The sequence below is a fragment of the Podarcis melisellensis genome, assembly GCF_964234715.1.
Source record: "Podarcis melisellensis genome assembly, chromosome: 5".
NCBI lineage: Eukaryota > Metazoa > Chordata > Lepidosauria > Squamata > Lacertidae > Podarcis > Podarcis melisellensis.
The window spans coordinates 40,427,705-40,444,700 of NC_138537.1; the positions used below are offsets into that span (position 1 = coordinate 40,427,705).

A 16,996-nucleotide genomic window follows, 5' to 3' on the forward strand; every position below is an offset into this window, starting at 1 on the left:
AAATTGGGTTCATGCGGTAGAACTTGAATTCGGTACTAGAGTACTTGCTTTTCAGACAGACAGAGGGTCAGAATTTACCGGGTCTGTGTTGCAGAATTTCTTTAAGAAAAAGGGAATTAAGCATCGTCTGTCTACACCTTCTTCCCCCCAAGAAGGAGGCGTGGCCGAACGTAAAAATAGGGTTCTGCAAGAGTTGGCAAACTCTATGTTGTTTGATGCTAAACTTCCTCAGAGTTACTGGGCGGAAGCCTGGCAGGCGGCTACTCATATTCTGAACCGAGTATATAATTCGGTAATTGATACTACGCCTTATTTTGCTTTATATGGGAAGAAGCCCAAAGTTAATTACTTTCGGGTGTTTGGATCTCAAGCCTATGTACTTATCCCAAAAGCGTTAAGGAAAAAGGGAAGTCCAAGGGCTAGGAAACTCATCTTTTGCGGGTACGAACCACATGCCAAATCTTGGAGGTTTGTGGACCCAGGTGGGGATACTACAAGAGTGGTCCTCAGTAGGAGCGCTGATTTTTGTGAGCAGTCCGGATGGACTCACTTACACGCTAACCCTGACATTTTGAGAGATGATTTAGGCATTCATGCTGAGAAAGAAAGTCCAGAGAGTGATGAGCCAGAAGGGGATGGTGCACATGGTTCAGATGCAGATTCTGATCAGGCACGAGGTTCTTCTCCTAAGGTAGAAAAGCCAGAATCTAGGAGTGCTCCAACTTCGCCAGTCAGTAGGCCTAGCAGACAGCAAAAGCAAAGCAGGTCACCTGCAACACCAAGCCCAAGGGAGGTATCTAAACGGAGGTCTTTATCCCTAGAGGCACGTCCAGACATAAAGTCTGAGACAGATTCTGACAGCCAACGGTCAGAGGGGGCACAAGAGGAGCAATTGCGCAGGTCAAAACGCGCCACGAAGGGCAAGCCGCCAGAGCGGTTTAAGGTGACAAGTGTATACGTAAATATGGCACAGTGTGAGCCAGAAAGCTATATGGAAGTACAACAGCTTCCAAGCTCAGAAGCCGTAAAGTGGCAGGAAGCAATGGAAAAAGAGATGGCTTCAATGAAGTCTCTCGGTGTGTTTACAAGTACAGAGCTTCCGAAAGGGCAACAAGCTGTAGGTTGTCGATGGGTATATCGTTTAAAGCCCACAACTACTGAAGAGTTGCAATATAAAGCCCGACTAGTTGCAAAAGGGTCTTCGCAGCGCAAAGGTGTTCACTATTCTCAAATCTATGCCCCTACTTCAAGATCGGAGTCATTAAGAATGCTTCTAGCCTCTTCAGCTAAGAAGGGAAATAAGCTGTTTCATTTTGATGTCAATGTGGCTTATTTAAATGCAGACTTACAGGAGGAAGTCTATATGACACCACCACCAGGTTTTGAAGGAGACAAGCCAAACCAGGTCTGGCGCCTACACAAATCCATTTATGGGTTGAAACAGTCCGCCCGTAATTGGAATTCCTGCTTAAACGATGCTCTAGAGAGCATGGGGTTCAGAAAGAGCGCAGCAGATGCGTGTCTTTATCTAAAAGGCTCGGGATGTGAACAAGAAGCAGTTTTGATATTTGTTGACGATTTATTATACAGTGGAAAGGATGATAAACTTGCACAACAATTTGCCACAAAGCTTGGAGAAAGGTTTCAGATAAAATCACTAGGCAATGTATCTGTTTATCTAGGAGTTAAAATTCAGCAAGATGAAAATGGTAACTATTGGCTTAGCCAAGAAGCTAAAATCCAGCAGTTGCTGGAAAGGTTTAAAATGAACAACTGTGCTGGTGTTAAAACCCCAATGGAGTTAAGTTACACAAAGGATGCTCAAACTGAGCAAAAGGCAGAGTTCTGTAATCCCGGGGTTTACCAGTCAGCGATAGGCAGTCTACTCCACATTGCACAGTGGACTCGGCCCGATATAACATATGCTGTCAACATGCTGTGTAGACAAGCTGAAAAACCATCAATGCATGCTTGGCAAGGAGTAAAAAGAGTTTTAAGGTATCTCCAAACTACCAAAAGCTTTCGCTTAAAACTATCAGCAGAGGGCAGCACACAACTTGAATGTTGGGCCGACAGCAGTTGGGCAAATGCTGGACCAGATAGAAAATCAGTGTCAGGAATGGCGATAAAATTTGGAAATGCACTAATTGGTTGGAGATCAAGAAAACAATCACTTATAGCTTTAAGTTCAACTGAATCTGAGTTCAATGCGTTATCAGATATATGTAGAGAACTGGAATTTTATAAGCAACTGGTACAAGAATTGTTTGGAGAATGTTCCCTACCTATCAGAGTGTGGGAAGACAATCAACCTTGTATTAAACTAGCTAAATCAGGTCAATTCAAGGCGCACACAAAACACTTGGATATCCGTTATCAAAATGTATGCCAAAGTGTAAAACAAGGTTTAATTGAACTAAAGTATTGTCCAAGCCAAGAAAATCTCGCAGACGGTTTTACAAAAGCTTTGAGTCCGCAATCTCATAAATGTTTCTGTTCAGGTTTAAATTTGTATTAAGGTTGGTACAGCTCAGTGTTACGAGCGAGAGGGGGTGTTGCTATCAAAGGGTTAAAAGAGTAGCAGAAACGCTCTAATCACTGAGCAGCTGGAGGTCATTAGGCTTCCAGGAACATGAGTCTGTATAAATAGTCCCCCTGTTTGTTTGTTCTCCCCCTTCTCCCTTTGGGTGTGTGTTTTGCTGAGATGTGTGGTTCGTCGCCAGGATTGTTTTTTGGTGTTTTGTAAATAAACCTTATTTTTGATTTACAAACCGCATGCTCCAGGACTCCTTTTTGGGAAGATGCTGCCTCTCCTGCCCTTCTTAGCTGCTGCGCGAAATCCTCTGCCGTGGTGAGACTTTTAAAGAAGGAAGTGCACTGGGCATTTACATTAAACTAATTAAAGTTTAATGGGACACAACAACATCTGGAAGGGACAGAGGTTCTGCATCTCTCACCAAAGTGAAGAACAGCCAAATCATGAGAATTCTGAGCAACAATCCTCACTTACTTGAGAGTAAGCCCTGCTGAACTCACTGGGGCCTATTTATGAGTAGACATGTAGAAGATTACACTGTTGGAGCCACACAACTACAATTGCTGGATAAGACTTGAAATGTCTCTCTGATTCATTCTATGTCTGCATTTACCACTTCAAGGAAGGCCTTTAAATAACTGCCTTTTAACTTGTCCATCTAAAGAGGGAATCTTGTTGCTGTTTAGTTAATGTCTTTACTTCTGCAAGGGAAAACACAAGCAGCAAGAGAATTTTCATGAGAAACAAGCTTCCCCTCCTTTCCAAATGTGACTGCCCCCTTCGCATCAGCCACAGTAATCCTTTCATTGTGATGTCACAAATAGCTGCTATTCTGATGTCACAAAGGCAGGATTATGAGGATGGGAAGTGGCAGAGAATACATAGCAGAAGCATGCAACAGACAGAGGCCCGTGATTAAGGAAAACATGAAGGAACCTGAAATGGCTAAGAGGGCAAATGCAGCCACATCAGTGTCATCTATGGGGAACTGATTTGGCATGAACGTATGGAGTTTAAAGGAGCAGTGTAGTTGGCACCCAAAATGGTTGGGACTTTAATTTTTAGAGCAACAACAACAGCAACAGTGCACAAGTAGGGCTTGTGGATTTCACAATTGCTGACTGTGGAGGAGGATGATTCAACAAGGCACAGCATACAAATCCAAAAGGGGCTAATCTGCCTCCAGGAAGGTTTTCTCTCTGCTGCTCTGAAGTGTAACAGAGGTCAAGGAAATCCCAGAATGCAAGCAGTGAAACTGCCATGTTTTTGACAGTAGTTGTAAATATTTGGCAGTAAAGCTGACGGGATACTGACAGCAGTGGTAACTCCTGATTGAGGAGAAAGAGGACCAGCTCTTGTTGGGTTGGGTGGATTTGTGGCCCTGCCTCAAAGCAGTTTCAATTGCCTTCTGTGTCCTTCTAAAACCCATAGTGATTGCAGGTACCAGACAGTGGAGGGTAATGCTGTTTGTGGGTTCTTACAAGTTCTCCATTCCTATTGCCAGCCCCTCCCTCTTTTTCTCCATGTGATCTGTCCTGCAAATGATGTGGAATCCTCGGTGATGGGTGAGAGTTCCCCATGAGAAAAACTGAATTTACATGTCAATCCCTGAACAGAGGTAAATTACTCTAAAGTTATTTTGGATCACGGTATTTATGCTTTAGAGTTCTCCAAGCGTTTTTTTACTTCCTTGTTCTGCAAGTGTGGGTTCAGAGTTGCCTGTGCCACAGAGGCTGTTTAAAAACTTATAGTTGTACTGACAGTTTTTTTTTGCATGGTGTGAAGACAGTGTTTTTCCTTTCGCTGTACATTGGTACCTTGGAAGTTGAACAGAATCCGTTCTGGAAGTCCGTTTGACTTTCAAAACATTCGGAAACCAAGGTGCGGCTTCTGATTGGCTGCAGGAAGCTCCTGCAGCCAATCAGAAGCCACGGAAGCCGCATTGGACGTTTGAGTTCCAAAGAATGTTCGCAAACCGGAACACTCACTTCCGGGTTTGTGATATTTGGGAGCCAAAACATTTGACTCGCAAGGTGTTTGGGATCCAAGGTACGACTGTACTAGAATCCAAAGTTATCCAGTGAAACAGACTAACAGGAGATTCAAGACATCATTAAGTTATGGTATTTCACTGCTATCAGTTGTGATGGTCACTAGCTCAGATGCTTTTCAAAGGGGGTTAGACAAATTTAGGTGATAAATGACTCCAAGTCATGATAACTAGATGGACCTTTCAAGTTCAGTGGCAATTGCTGAGGAGCAACAAGAAGGCAAAGTCCTGCTTGGGGACTTCCCTGGGCTATCTGCCTGGTCACTGTGGAAAATGGGAAGCTGGACTTTGGTCTGATCCAGTGGTGCTCTCCTTCCTTCCTTCCAGTTAAATGTGGAGGTCTGGTAAAACTTCTTTGGTGCATCGCTGAAAGACAAAGCTTACAAGCAGCCACCTCTCTTAGTGGATGTAAGCACCACTCGTTGAGTTCATAGGCAGCCATAGTAGCATGAAGGGGAATCCAAAAAGTCTGTCATAAAAATATGATGTGAAAATCCAAAGAGAAGGATGGGGAAATCCAACAAAGCTAGGATTATATTTCTTTGTAATAGCTATTTTCCATATGCATAAGTTGGAAGGAAAATAATATTGCAAAGGTTTCAGTTTATTTATTTTTTTACCAATATACAAGCTAGAGTGAGACAGCTGTGTTAGTCACAAGGTATACAGGCAGGGTGAATTACACAACTCAGATCTTCCCAAACTAGATAAAATAAAAGTCTTTATAGCACTCCAAAGAATCATGCTGCGTTTGTGCTGTTTATTAGCTTTGATTCCCCCTCCCCATTTAAAAAATACTGCTACTTTCTCTATATTTGTGTGTATCTTATTTTAGAATAATTATATCATCATTATGGAAAGACCACAGTGGACAGTTGGAGGTCAATTTAAGTTTGGGAATTTATACCTTGATTTGGGAAGTGCTGGCATTTATGCACTATTTTATGTAAGTGGTTGAAATATATGTGAAGCTATAAAGAGCCACAAAGCAGTTTGTGGTATTGATGTTTGCCTCTGGTTGTAAAAGTATATAACTAGTGGAATAACCCGCTGAGTGTTAATTCTGAGCAAGGGTTATTTACTGTAGAATGAGTTAGCAGCAAATGTGAAGGATGAAGAGAATATTAAGAAACCTTTGTTTACCTGTACCATGTTGATTGTCGGTGGTAAAAGTGGAGCAGCTCTAATAGATCTCCTTCCTAGCTCATGTTGTTGGCAAGTATATTGTTTGGTGGCTATGTGATAAAATGCACACACACAGTTTAAAAAGAGGAGCTGATTATCTCAGGAGACGATAGATACTTTATTGTGTAAGATAGATACTTTATTGTGTAAGATAGATACTTTATTGTTACATATTTTTAAAGTACAGTGGTACCTCGGGTTACATAGTCTTCAGGTTACATACGCTTCAGGTTACAGACTCCGCTAACCCAGAAATAGTGCTTCAGGTTAAGAACTTTGCTTCAGGATGAGAACAGAAATCGTGCTCCGGCAGCGTGGCAGCAGCAGGAGGCCCCATTAGCTAAAGTGGTGCTTCAGGTTAAGAACAGTTTTAGGTTAAGTACGGACCTCCGGAACGAATTAAGTACTTAGCCCGAGGTACCACTGTAATGAATGCAGTTGCATTCCTCAGTTTGCAGCACATTCAAACACAAGACTCAGCTGCACATTTCTGAAGTGCAGTCTCTGAACAGCCATCCAACTTCATGAACAGCATGCTGGAATGATGACCAAACGCCAGAGATTAGTAATAGAAAAGACAAGTCTTCCTTGAGAACTTATCTGTCTTCCTGACCCTTCAGACTCTTCCCAGGCCACACCCCCTTTCTCCAGGCCACACCCCTTTCACAGCTTTGCTTTTGCCTAGTTGGAATGTGTCCTTGACTTCCGGAAATATCTCTCACATGTCTGCATGAAGGACAGAGAAGGGTGTGTGACAGTGTTAGAAACAGATATGAAAGCTAGGAGCTAAATGGCACCTTAAACCTAGGTTACGGGTGCAACAGCAGAATGTCTAGGTGTGCTTTTTTAATAACAAGAATACACAGCTGAAAATGAATGAACTGCAGCTAAAATACTATGTTCATTTTTCACATAGCCTAGTCCTTCCCCTGCCCACCCCCTAGTATTCTTAAGAGGGTCTCTTCTCTAGTTTTCAGAGAGTAGCTGAAAGTGGGGAGGCAGAAAAAGGTCCTCCTTTCCTTCTACTCTGCAGTTTTATTCTGAAATCTTAGGCCCAGTACTGTGTCCACAGCTCAGAAACTGCTTGCACTAATGAAATTTATTGTCGCAAAATGCGCCTAGAACAATGGGAGTTTTGAACACTGGTGTGTGAGTGTGTGTACAAACTAGCCCAGTGTTTCCCAACCTTGTGCCTCCAGATGTTTTTGGCCTACAACTCCCATCATCCCTGACTAGCAAGACCAGTGGCAAGGGATGATGGGAATTGTAGGCCAAAAACAGCTGGAGGCACAAGGTTGGGAAACACTGAACTAGCCTACTGTACAAAGGTAAAATGTGTGTTAAATTGTTAAACCCACTTTTGCCTCTGGCCCCAACCAACCACCCACTTATGGTCCCCAGAATGTTGCCCAGAACGGAAGGTACCTTAGATCAAGTACAATAGGTACTGATAATCTCCAAACTCAACAGGCATTCAGAGGAGATGCCTATATATTCATTGCCAGCTCATCTTTTTCATTGCCCGCTTCTGGGTCATTGCTTGCAAGTGGATCCTCTTCATCTTTCCAAGTGGAGGCTTTCCCCAGAGCAGAACCCTGGCAACAGAACTTTCTGGCAGCCAAATAGTCACTTCTGTGGCGACTCTGGGATTCCCACTGGGTCCAATGCCATTCTTCATCCTCAAGCCCCAGGGTGTGAAGGGACAGAACTGGGGATCGAGGCAGGACTCAGCATCTGACTGGATGGGTTATATGGGGGGCCTGCTCCTGCCATAGCTGTGAAGACACAGCTGACACAAGGCAGCAGATGTGGTTTAAGGGAATTTACTTGGAGGCTTGCAAGGAAAATGGGTCATGCCACCCAGCCCTAAATGGTGCGAATCTAAGCATCTCAAAGCAAGCTAAATCAACTGCTCAGGATCGTGTGAGAGGAGGCATCATGGCACAGTCACATAATCTTTGTTTTGACTGCCAAACGCTTATGCTGTTTAAGCCAAGTTCGATATGAGACAATAAATGCCTTTGACTAGCAAGTAATTAGTCCTGTAACGTGCAATTAGTGAAAGGTTATGAAGACTGAAAGGCAACAGTATTCATCTTCATTATTTATTTCTTTTTATCTCTTTCCTATTGATTTTTGTTTTAGAAGCAGCCCAACTTCTTATTAAACCTACTATTCCCAACTACACAAAAGCTCATGTAATGCTGCACAGTATTCTGTTGTGCTTTGTTAACCTCACACAAAGCATGCCTAGCTTCATGTTAGACTAAGCTGTGGCCATACCATTAGGGAGAACGAGGTGGCCTCCTCAATTGACAGATGCTAGGGGGTGGGTTGCAGCAGCCCCCCCAGCTATTCCTCCTGAGCCCCCTCTGGCTGCTCTCCTGAGCACTCCACCCCCCGCAGGCTGCTCCCATACTAGCAGTTTTGCTTGTTGCTGGCCTGGTCTGGCAGTCTCTTCTCATTCTCCTACTGCAGGGATAACTTACATGGCTCCTGCCACATGTTGGACTGCGATTCCCAACATCCCTGACCATTGGCCATGCTGGCAAGGGATAATGGGAGTTGTAGGCCGATGCCATCTGGAGGATACCATGCTGGCTACCACTGTCCTAGTGTATTGTGATTGGGGTCAGGCAAATAAGCAGCTACATCCTCTTACAGGCAGGTATTGCTCTGCTCCTGTGACACATGCCTGCTGGTACCACCGTTGCTGCATTGCAGCACTTACTAGAGTCACCAGATGGAGAGATGGGTGAGTGGTAGTGAGGTGTTGAAGGAAAGGACTTTGTGTCTTACGGCCTGCTCCCAGTGCCTCCAAGTTAGCCTGTTGCCCTCTGGTGCAGGATACCGTTCTATACCCAGTGCTGAAATAAATTTGAACTCCTAGCCTGGGCAGCTGTTATATGTGAAATGTGGGAGGACCTTTTTGTACTTTGTCTCAGGCAGCAAAATGCCTTGGGCTGTCCCTGTAGGCCGCAGGAATGTTATGAATTGTTTTCTTTCTGGTAGGCAAGCAAATTGGCAAGAACGAAAGCCAGAAGCAATCAAGGAGAGAAGCTATCTTCTCTGTGTCATAGGTGGTATTAGCTAGTAAATTCCCAGGAAAGACAAAGGAGGCTTCCCAATAAGATGGTTATTGTGGGATGGGCACTCCTCATGCATGCAGTTGTGCTGTTGTTTCCAATTTTGCATGATGTCATTGGCATCAGAATGCAATCCTGTGTTTCCCTTCCATTTAATCCTGGGATGCCACAGTTGGAGGCAGCAATGCTTCTGAATAGTAGTTACTGGAAACCACAGGAGGGGAGAGTCCTGGGGAAAAGCCTGGGAGATGGCAGGTGAGTTGAACTTTGCATCTGCCTGGAGCATCAAGCAACTGAAAAGGTGCATGGCTCAGTGGTAGAGCAGCTGTTTTGCATGCAGAAGGCCCCAAGCTTAATCCTCTGCATTTCCAGGTTGGATACTCTATCTGAAACCTTAGAGAGCCACCGCCATTCCGTTTAGACAACACTGAGCTAGATGGCTCTTGGTCTGACTCAGCGTAACGCTTCCTTTGTTCCTATACATACATACATGGAAGCCACCGGTCTAATCCACCTAAGGAAACAGGAATACAGAAGTGATCAAGCAGCTGTCAAATGCTGCGGAATCACACAAAATTCAACGAATCTGAGTCAATAGCAGGGTCTTGAGCCACTTAGGAGTAGGCATGTGATCTCACCAAAGAGAGAGTTGGAGGCTTTATGTAGACAGCCTCCCCTCCCCTCCCCTCCCCCGCAAAAAACCCTCCACCTGAGTTATATTTGAATTTTCTCCTTCATTCCCCAAGTTCCTAAGCATGCATCTGCATGACAATAGTTGCAGTTTGGTGACAGATACAATTCACTTGCCTTCTGATTCATTCTCGACATTGATTTAGCTGTTCTGAAGATATGAAAGTTATAAATTTGTTAAATGCTTATAGGCTTCGGCTTGGTTTTGAATTGTGTTGTCAAAATACAAAGTGTTTTCCAGTCAATAATAACTTGTAGAGCAGAATTGTGTGCAGCCTGGAGAAACGGCAGTTTCAAAGACATCAGACCTGTTGCCGTCCTCACGTTTACAGCAAGAGATAAGATTATCCAGGGTCAGTTTGGGTGTCCCAGGAAAGACCAGTGGTGGTGATGCTTAGTGGTGGTGATACAGTGGTGCACACCTGACTTCCAATCAGGTGCTTTGCTGCTGATTACTGGGGGGCAGAGAGGAGTAGCAAGATGGTGGCAAGGCTGGCACAGTGCAAATGCACCAACAGAGCTAATCTGGTGCTCCCGCTGGTGTGTTTGCGCTGCACCTCCAACTTTCCTGTCCATCTCTTCTTCCCAGTCTGCAGCGATAGCATGACCAAATGAAGGTCAGGTGACCAGCACTGCCCCACCATGGTGTCCACTACTGGGGAGGGGGCTGTGGTTCTCCAACTGCTCTTGAACTATCATCCCCCTGGATCATGCTGGTGGTGTTGATAGGAGCTGGAATCCAACAAAAGAGGCTACTTGACTTAAAATAGAAGTTTTAAATAGCAAGCAAGTTATAAATAGGTGTGCTTGTACTATATTCCTACTGTATCAGATTCACGTGTGACTCTTACCTGTGAAGAGAGTAAATTGCAGAGCTTTCTAAAGAATCACAGGAATACCTATGCCATATATACTACAAAGGTTTATGATTCAGAATCATATACATTTTTGTGATATTAAAGAACCATTGCCTTACTGGGACTGATTACACAAAGCCATAGAAAGCTGTATTTATAGCATTTTGTCCTAATATTTCGGCAATAAATCATCCCTATCCTTAATTGTACTTTGTTTCCTCAACATTTAAAATCTGTAAGCTATTTGAACTAGTAATTTAAGACCTATTGTTATTTTAGATTGGGAATTTAAATTTGCCACCTGTTTAAAACAAATTGCATAACTAAAGGCTATATTTCTTGTCTTTTAGTAGAATTCTTGTCTCAAGGTAGAGTTTAATAAAAACCCACCTCCCACCCTCTCACTACATGGAGTTTCATGTCTGAGAAACGAAAGATCAACCTATGAAGCTTCTTTTTGGATCTGAAACTCGGTGCAATGCTGGTTTGCGGAGCGTGGGGGCAGCACTGTCAATAATAATTCTGATCTATTTACAAACCAGTTGACGTTACAAAATTATGGGATTTTCCACACTTGGTTCTTTAGTTGTGATTCTGTCAGCATCTTATCAAAACACCCTTTTAGAAAGCATGAAATCAGATCTCGGGAATTAAGGGACATAAAATATGGAGAACAAAAAAACTCTTAGAGGATTGCAAGAGGCAAATAGCTCCTAACCAATTTTTAATTGAATCAAAATAATACTCTTAAGGTAGCTTTCTTTGGGGTGTTCTAAGCCATTAGAGGCACGGTTCCTAAATGCAAAATGAAGAGGGGGATAAATTACCCATAGAAGACATGTATTTGTCTTCCTTTTACTTGCTCGTAGGGATGCGAACTTATTCCCCAGCAAAGAGCCCCCCCCCCCGCTATGCTGTCCCTGGTCCTCGCTTTTGCAAAAACAACACAAAATGCAAAAAGGAAGCAAAAAGCTGAAGTGATGACTGTGAGATGCAAACATCCATTCTACCCCCTTCTCTCCCTGTCATACACCCGTTTCCCAATTTCTTGTGCTGTATCTTTGCCATGGATTATGATTGCTGACAGCTAATTTTGGCAAGCAATTAGGCCATAAATATACAAACTAAATAAAAAAATTGCAAACAACCAACAGGAGCATTGATTCTGCTGTGATCACAGCAATGCCCTGTAGAGTCTGCAATGTAGATAGATGGATGGGCAAGGTGCCTACATTCACAATTACTGTTGAAACAGGGAACCAGCTGCATCACACTTATTGAAGTGTTCTAGTAGGTAAATATAATGCCAATCCTTGTCTGACAGCTCTGACTGAAAAGTCAAAGTGCTGGTGTTGACCTATAAAGCCTTATATGGCTCAGGACTTCAATACCTTAAGGTCTTCCTCTCCCCATACAAACCGACCTGGACCCTGTGTTTGTAATCTGAGGCCCTACTCTGTGTCCCTGAGATATTCAGAGGGTGGCAACATGAGAAGGGCCTTTTCTGTGGTGACTCCCCGTTTGTGGAATGCTCTCCCCAAAGAGACTCCTCTGGTGCCATCATTACAGGTTTTTAGGCACCAGGCAAAACTATTCCTTTTCACCCAGGCCTTCAACCATTAAATAATCTATGGCCTGTTAAAGCCGGGGATGGACAGACTGTTGTTATGATTATTATCATTTTGCTGATTATTACTATTCTTCATTTCATGTTTTTATTATTATGCTGTGTAAAATATATTCCTAATGTTGTGCACCACCCTGGGACATTTTGATAAAGGGTTGTATGATGATGATGATGATGATGTTGTTAAAAAGTCAGGGGTGGGGGAACTTCCATCCTAATTAAGCCCATCAGACCTCTTCACTCGGTCCACAGGGCCATCTTGGCAGACCCATGCCCATCATTTGTTCTTTAAAGCACTGCACAGGGCTCTTTATAAGGACCCTGATCACTGCTTTGAAGTTCTGACAATCAGCTGATTGCTGGAGCTTCAAAGTGCCATGTCATTTCCTCCATACCCAACTACACCCAACTACTGGTGACAGGCTAATACCTTCATTACTCCTTTGGGCAGCTGGCCACTTGGAACCCAGCTCTGTCCTCCATTAGAGAGGAGTGGTCAGGAGGTTAGGAAGAGCAGTTGGAGAGTTTCTGCTGCTATGTCCCAGCTTCTGCTGCCTGAGGTGGTTGCCTCAGTCCACCTTCACCAGCGGTGAAGGTTCCACACCTATGCTCCAGGTTGTTGTGGCTGTTGAGGACAAGGGCAATGTGGGAGCAGGGAAAGAGGCAGGGCACCTTTTATCTAGTCTGAAATTCCAAGGGGTCAGAGAAAAGGAACCTTGATGGAAATGGGGAGGTCTTGCGTCAGCAGAAGCTTCTGGTGGTTGGATGGCGACCATATCGGGTCAACCATTGTGGCTCAGGCAGAAGAGCTGAGCAGCATCTGCTGAGCATTCAGTTCTAACTTCTCTGCAGCACAAGGCTTGTGCTTAAGAGAATTATTAGTCTCCATTGTGCAAATGAGATGCACGGGGCGTGCTTCTAAATGCTACATTCACTCAGGCTTCTTCCCTTTGTAGGAAGTGAAAGTAATTCAGATTGAAAGCGTATACGTTGCCCTTTGTATACGTCTGGCAATAGAAACATGCTTGTCGAGGAATGGAAATGAAATGGAAAGTGCAAGGGCAAAAAGCCATTTCATGTTTTGCAAAGTGAGGCAGTGGAATGGAAAAGGCTGAACCACCACTCCCAGAAATAGGAAACGTTTTCAATCTAAGAAAGGGCCAATATAAAATTCATGTGATCCCTAATGGGTCTGGGGGAAAGAATTGTCTTTCCTTGCAGCCCCTGCCTGAAAATTTCTTTTGCAGTTTATTCTTTATGATAGGAAGTTCTGTATGCCCTCTTCCTACTAGGTGCCCAATGCAATGTTTTATACTGCAGTAAGACAGTTGGCCAATCCCGCAGTTTGGCAGAGTAAGGCAGGCACCTCTCAGGGATCTGATTTTAGGTGCCATCAAAGGGCAGCAAATGGTTAGTTATGTAATGTAATATTGCTGCATTTTTACTGCTAGGGAAAAAGAGAGGTGATTGTGAGTTGCCAAAATAACTTGGCTGGCCTTGGGTGCTATTAGAGCCAGACAAATCATCCTATTTCCATCCTAAGACACTTTCGGTTTTTGTGAAACCAGCTTGGCTTTGTCCCTTTACAAAAAAGAAAAAGCGTGGGAGGACTTATGAGGACTTTTGCCTGGCACCTTAAAAATTGCCTTTTTCTTCTTTTTATATCCTGCTTAACTTTTTAAGCTGCTCAGAGGAGAGCCATGGCCATGTGGTAAATCGTGTCTTTGAAAATGTTCCAAGGGAAAAAAGATGGCTGCCCCCATGTACCATGTCAAAAAGGAAAAAGAGGGGATTCTTAGATCACCTTGTAACTATTGTATGGACTGATGTGCCATTTTGTCAATTGATTATGTGACTTGACCCCCACAGATCAGTGTTTCAATCCACATGTGGGCCCAGGGGTGGGGGGAATGGGAAAGTTCTTCCAAAAATGTGGCGTGAAGCAAAATCCTCCTCACCCCTATATAGTTAACTTGATGAGATGAGGTCTGTGCATCATTCACAGTTCTTCATTGGGCAGCAAAATATCTTTAGCTGGTTGTGGACAAGAAGGTCACAGAAGCTAACATTTTAGACCAAATATATGCTTCTCCTGAGGCAGTCATTTCCAAATGCAGCCAAGAATCTTGTGACACCTTACAGACTAACACCTTCATTATGGTGTAAGCTATCATGGACTACAATCCACTTAATCAAATGTAGTCAAGGGAAGGTTATGCCATCCTGTGTTTATGTTTATTTGTCATAAAGCGCCACAACACTCTTGGTCTTCTTCTTCTTCTTCTTCTTCTTCTTCTTCTTCTTCTTCTTTTCTTCTTCTTCTTCTTCTTTGCAGCAGATGTCAAAAGCCTACCGCATGGAAATTATTTGCTGATGTTTTGCTATGGAAAGGGAACCATCTTGCCTTTGACACTCAATATTTTCCTCTTTCCCACAGTTTGCCACAATGCACTGGGTATTAGATTTACTGAAATAAATAAGTAACACATACATTAAAACCAACACAAAATAAAACAGGAAAATCTAAAATTCATTTGTATTTTTAAAAGGCAGGGCTGTCTAAAAAAACATTATGTTCACAGCATCAGGCTGCAGAAAATTAAAAGCCAAAGGCCTGGTGAAAAAGATTTAGTTTTGCCTGACAAAAATAGATAAGTAATGATGGCACCCGGCGAGCCTTCCTAGGGAGAGAATACTTATGAATAGATATGGTTAGGATTGCAGTCTAACTTACACTGTCCCAGCCTAGCGTCCTCCAGGACCATAACTCCATTCAGCCCTAGCCAGCATGGCCAATGGTCAGGGATGACAGGAGTTGCAGTTATGGTGAAGACATCTCTGTTTTATGGAGTGGCTTAAGCATCACTTCACCATGGCAAGCACCAGTACTAGGGGTTAGCATAGACCTAAAAGGATGACTTACTGCTGTATATTGCAGCACAGTGACTCATTTCCCTCCCATACATTTAAAACACATGTCTTCCCCCAAAGAATCATTGGAATTGTAGCTCTGTGAGGGATTCTGTGAGGGATACCCAGGGTTTTTTTGGGGGGGGGATTTGTGCCCTAAATGTATGGTGTGTATGACTTGAATGCTCATTAAATATGGAAATTAAGTTTCAAAATAGATTGGAGGGTGCAAGTGGCCATTGACAGTTCAAGCAAAACTTTGAATTACCTTAAAATCTGGCAAAAATACAGAATGAGAACATACAGTTAAACATTTCAACAATTTCAAATGCCTGTATTGATTCAGACCAAGATTTTGAAATAAATGTTGGTTTATCCCTCCTCTCTGCTGTCACTGTACCACCAGAGCATGCTTCAAAAGCATATTCCTTCCTAATATTCCTCCTGGGCCTTGGTAGCTGTGACAGCCTTAAGCAGTGGCTTTGGCCAAAGTAAAGTCACTTTCAAAAAGCAGAAGTCAAGAAACAACATCTAGAAACGATAATCTGTTGATGTGCCACATCTGAACCTGCTTGTCTTGCTATCAGATGTTGTTATACCAGCTGAAAAATGTTCATGCGATTAAATAACAGAATTCTGTTTCCGTCACTTTGTGGTTTTAACACAAGATTCCTGTGACCCATCTATTACATTATAGCTTCAGTAAACAATTTTCTTTTTTGAGGAGGGGGTATGTAAAATGTAGGAATAAAAGTATCAAATAGACTGAGGACGGATTATTTGTTCCAAGGACCCCCATCAAAAGCCAAGTATCCACAGTTTTGCACAGACAATCTCAGGGGGGTCATTTCTCACATTTTGTCTTGGTGGCGCATAATATTTCTTTTCTGCATATGTCCCAATTCCTATTAAAACAACGAAGAGGGAAAATATGAGTACTTTTCCTGGAAAGTTTGCTCAGAGCTGGAGAAGTATCCTAGTCTTTTCACCAATAACATTTCAAGAGGATTTTAGAAAGGCAACCAATATATAGGGCAGAGTGAGTCTACAGAGCATATATCAAAAACACTCTAGGTCTAGGACTCTAGTCCTAATTGTTCCTTTCAGGGATGCCCTGTCACAAAAGAAGACTGCTTCTTGAGTATTCCTAAAACAGAGTAGAATCATAGAATCATAGAGTTGGAAGAGACCATAAGGGCCATCAAGTCCAACCCCCTGCCAAGCAGGAGGTAATGTAATGTAAAGGTAATGTAATGTAAAGGAATAGCTTCATCTTTTGGCAGTACAAGAAATAACCAAGCAATGCACTTCAGTGCACTTTAGGGTGGACATTTTTCTTGAATGCATTTGACACAGGAACACAGGAAGCTGTTTTATCCTGAGTCAGAACTGATCCACCAAGCTCAAGCTCTCTAGGATTTCAGACAGAGTTCTCTCCCAGCAACACTTGGATATGCTGGGAATTCTACATGCAGAACATGCAGAGCAATGGCGCTTCCCCAACATGTAAGCCAAGGAGGCAAAGACTGCTGTTCTAGGCAGATACAGTTTGGAGTAAGTCTTACTGAACTCTGTGCTGGGGCTTGCCTTTGTGCAAATATACATTGGATCAGGATATATGATGTTATTGGCTCTGTAAGAGCCTTAATGATTGCTATGCAGGATGATGAAATTGACATAAGCATAGAAAGACATACAAGAAATAAAATGAAAGGAAGGAGAGTTGAAAAGAGATTTGCATTGAGGAGACAGGTAGTGGCGGCGTGATAACACGGTGACAAGGAGAAGTGGAAGGCAGGCAGGAAAGGAGGTCGAATGAACAGGATAACAGACAGAATATTCATAAGGAAACCCAAGGAAAGAAGGGGGACACTGTTTGAATCAGCTTCCTTCACAAAATAAGTGAATTTATATTTCCTTAGACTGACACGAGGAAATCAGGCCTCTGCATTCAAGGATTTAGTTGTTGTCTCTCCCCAATACGCTCTCACAATGAGTTTTTTGAAATGAGGTGGATGAAGCATAGCAAAAGCATCTGCGCCTTCTTATATATGA

General features: G+C 43.1%; 1 long non-coding RNA gene across 1 annotated transcript in view; it reads left to right on the forward strand.

The window, feature by feature from the left end:
• The first annotated feature begins 3,026 nt into the window (after window positions 1-3,026).
• The window catches only part of LOC309370144, a 253,335-nt gene continuing 239,365 nt past the window's right edge, over window positions 3,027-16,996 (forward strand). The window contains exon 1 of the long non-coding RNA XR_014168442.1: window positions 3,027-4,154. This is a non-coding gene — a long non-coding RNA (uncharacterized lncRNA). The remainder of the gene's footprint in view (window positions 4,155-16,996) is intronic.